General features: G+C 44.4%; 1 pseudogene; it reads right to left on the reverse strand.

Annotated features, from left to right (window-relative positions):
- Positions 1–442: 442 nt before the first annotated feature.
- Positions 443–4,341, reverse strand: part of LOC103585214 — a 6,493-nt pseudogene continuing 2,594 nt past the window's right edge.

The raw sequence follows: 4,341 nt of genomic DNA on the forward strand, positions 1-4,341 counted from the left end.
CTTCTGGCTGATGGCCAATACCATGTGCGTTGGCTTCATTTTGCAGTGGCAATGGAAAAGCTTGCCATAGATGGCAGGCATGGCCAGCATGAACACAAAGCCCAACAAGTCTCTGGCCCTGATGTAGCAGAGCTTGAGGATGCACTGGTCCTCCTGGAGGATCTCATGAGTGTCCATGTTAAAGACAAGTGGGAAAGGCCAGAGCCAAGAACAGGATCCAGGCAATATAGATAAAGGCAGCACACATCAGAAGTATGTGTGTTTAACATATAAACAGTAGGGATGAGATCACATAACATGTGACAGTAATGTGAAAAAGCAAGGCGGCCATGGGGAGGCAAAAGAACATGATAATAAATGCCATATTCTTGTAACGTCCAAATGGGCTACAGTGCAGAGGCCAACATCAAGAGAAGGCAGCCAAACATACAGCCAGCCAGGAACAGGTCCAGCAGGAGGTAGTAGGGAGACTTGCGCAGCATCAGTTGGACTGGTTCACCCTAGTCCCAGGGGTAGCCACTGGCTGCTTTGAGGGACCTTGCCTGGCCTCCTTTCCTTTCTCTCCACGGGCCCCCTCCCTCATAAGGTAGAACTGCAGGGGATTGGGCCACAGTTCCTCGTTGATTATCTCGACAATCTTGTCAGATTCAATGGAGCTGTGGTTTGAAAACCACCCGAAGAAGCTACGGTTGTTTTCTGGGTTTCCCTGGCTTAGAGACTGGAGATCATGCCCTGGGAGCCACTGGATTGGAGTGGAACGAGACACCACCTGACCCGAAGGACCACACCCATATTCCTTGATGAGCACCTTATTTTGGAAATAGGGGTTGCGGCCGAAGTAGAACTTGATTTTGTAGCCCAATCTGGCAAGGCCAAGCTCTTCCACCTCCAAGCTGTTCAAGTAGCTGAGTACCTCTTTATCTTGGCTATTCAGAAAGGATGATAGCTGGGGGTGGTTCTGAAAAGCTTGCCCCCAGAAGCCAGGGATATTCTGGATCAGGAGCTTCCTCCGCTCTAAGTGGTGCAGTCGCAACTGCCCAACCTTGCGCGACAGGCGAAGGTAGGCCCTGTCCGCCTGGGCGTTCATGGTCTCCAGCTTCAGCTGGACATTCTCCAGAGTATCCATGCTGCCTTCTGTTGCCGGTGGCCCTGACCCTGCATTCTTCTCCACCTTCTTTTCCTCCTCCATTGAGACGGAGGTACACTCCCTGGCCGTCCCTTTCTTCGGCTTTCCACTAGCTATGGCCTGAGGGAGGGGACGGCGCGGACGCAGCGGTTTCCAAGCCACCCCAACCCGCGCCAGCCTGCACCTGTGCCGCCGTGGTGTCTTCCTCGAGCCTCTGGAACTGTGGAGGGTCCGGGTGGTGCGGGCCGTCGACAGGAGAAGCGCGGACTTCGGCTTTGGCGTGGCCTTTGCCTCGGCTTTTGGCGCGGGAGCTCTTCCGACCCCTACTGCGGCCGCTCACGATGGCGGCGGACACGGCTTCAAAGCCACGCTCCGGCTCCGCCCCCCGCGGCGCCAACTTCCGGTCTCTACCGAGCGGGCCTCTCCATGGCAACCGTGAGAATGTTACTTTCTGTGGTTGTCCTTTTTCTTATGATTCTGGGACAGCTACATCTGGCGTGGGCCTCAAGCTGCTTCTACTCATGGCAGAAAGTGGCAGGCAGCCGTAACTTTTAAATTTTAGATGAACCATTTTTCAGTTTTAAGATTTCCCATTGGTTCTTTTTCGTGGTTTTCCTATCTCCACTAAAATGCCCCATTTCTTCACCCATAACCATTTTTTTCCTATAGAGTCTATAGATTTATACTATGGTATAGTATAGATTCTATAGATTTATACTGTAGACACTATAGATTTAACATATTTATCCAGCTATCTTGAAGTCTCTGCTATTTCCAACACTGGGTCATCGGCATATCTATTTCTATTGCTGTGACTGTGGGTTACATTTTCTTGCTTCTCTCCCTGTCTAGTGATTTTTTATTGTATGATTATACATGTTAGGACTCTGGATTCTATTACCTCCCTCTGAAGAGTGTTGAATTTTGTTCTAGGAGCTATTTAAATTGTTGACAAAGCAACTTGTAGAGACTTGATTGTAGCCTTTGTTAGAGTAGATCTCTTTCAGTTTTGTCCTTAGTTTTGGGCCAAATCCTTTAGTCTTGGTAAATGGTCCTTATTTCTAAGGCTTGGCCCTTTTGAAGTCAAATGGAAAGCATGAAGTGTTTGTTACATCACTCCATTCTCGTGGGACTTGAACTTTGAACTCAGGAGACCCCTGAGTGGGCAGCTGCTGAAATACCTGCTCAGCTGTATTCAGACCTCCAGCTGTTTATTTGCCCTACAAGCATTGAAGTTCTTGCCTTGCTTGCAGCCCGAGATGTGAACAGATTTTATACTCAGATTTTGGGGGTTCCCTCTCTGTGATCGCTTCTTTCAGGGATTTTCCATCTTGATTTCTAACTACTCTGACATCCAAACTCCATTCTCTGACTCCTCTTATACATAAGTCTAGAGTGTTCTGCCTGAGTCCTACCTGCCCAGTGCCATGGATGGGGAATGTACCCAGGTAAAGCTGTATAAACATCTCTCCTTTCAAGGGTTGAAGCCCCTACAGTTTCTATCACAGAGAAAAATTAGGTGGCAGCCTCCTATTTACCCAGAAGTTGCTGAACCTTCCTCACTGGATTTGTGCCCTGTGTGTCTCCTTGGTTACCAAAATTCCACTTAGCACTCCTTGGGAGTATATTAACTCATTTAGGTCACCCAAGTGCTATTTGATCTTAATTTTGTATCGTATTAACCCAATAGCTTGAAAGAAGTTGGTGCCTTCCGAAAATATGTGGAAAATCCCTGTTTTTTTAAGGAGGTTATATCTTTTCAAAATGCTAAGCACTACAGAATCAAATTGTGTCATTAATTTGCTTTTCGTTGCAAGCTACAAAACCTGATCATCAGGCTAATTGCAGATTATGCTATGAGGAAAATATTACATTCACCAGTGTTCTTTCAAGCACTTTAATATGAGGTTTTAAAAATACAGTCTTATTTAAGATAAATAAAAACAAAAGGAAGGGCCGGCCCGGTGGCGCACTGGATAGTGCACCGCTTGGGCGGCGCTCCCGTCCGAGGGTTCGGATCCCATATGCAGACCGGTTCCCGCTCACTGGCTGAGCGAGGCGCGGGAGCAACACCGAGGCTTGCGATCCCGTTGCCGGTCCCCGGTCCGGTACGGGGGCAACACTGAGGGTTGCGATCCGTTGCTGGAAACGGAAAAAAGACAAAAGACAAATAAATAAATAAATAAATAAAAATAAAAACAAAAGGAAGAAAGCCTTCATGTAATTACATTATCTACAGACTGATTTTAAATACCTTATCACCACAGTACTTAATTAAGTGGGCTATGTCAGCTTCAGTTGATTTTTTAGAGAAGGCAACTCCGACAAGGTTTGTTGAACCTGAACTTCTTATGGTATATATGATTTTAAGTGAAATGGATTTTGCTAAAGTCTCTCCAATTGTTGACTTTTCTGCCTTTGTTAAATGTTTTAAATGGTCAATTTATCTCTTTTTTTGCAGCATGATTATATATTGCCTCTCTTGCTAACTTACACACCATTTTATTATACTTTATTAACTGAAGTCTCTGAAGACTTCGACTAGTTGCCCATAAAATTTTCTCAGCAGAAACTTTTTTCTGTTGCATTTAAAAACTAAATACCCTGTTCTTTGTTTGGAGACCCTATGTCTGGAATATCACCCCATTTGTAATTAAAAATGAACCAATCAATCAAAAGATATAGTTTGTTTTCTTTAGTTACTACAGACACCTAACAAGATATTGAATTGATGGCAAAATTACCATACACGTATTGTATGAGTAAATAATCCTATTACCCCTTTATTATTTTCTGAAAAAATCCCTTATGTTTACAAATATAATTAATTCACAAAACTACTCTCTACAGAATTAGAACTAAGTCTCTCTGTAATGTTTCTGGAGCTCCATAATTGGGACTTGATTGCTTCAGAGAAAAAAATGAAAAATGTAGAATGACTCTTCAGAGCTCTAAAGTCAGAATCCCTTTGTTCTTTGGTGGATTTGTGTACTATTTCTGACATAAACTTTTAATAAAATGAGGATAGTATCTCTAGCAATTTGTACGGTTTGGGTGATGCAGGAAATGAAACAAGGCAGGCATGAGCTTCCAGCAAGGCTCTTTAAGCCTGGATCTTGTGGGGCCAAGAGGAGCTAAGTCCAGGGCAGGTCACGGCTCCATCCATTTAGTTTTTTTTTTTTTTTTTTTTTTTTTTTTTTTTTTTTTTTTTTTTC

The sequence above is a fragment of the Galeopterus variegatus genome, unplaced genomic scaffold (assembly GCF_000696425.1).
Source record: "Galeopterus variegatus unplaced genomic scaffold, G_variegatus-3.0.2 Scaffold221, whole genome shotgun sequence".
Lineage (NCBI taxonomy): Eukaryota > Metazoa > Chordata > Mammalia > Dermoptera > Cynocephalidae > Galeopterus > Galeopterus variegatus.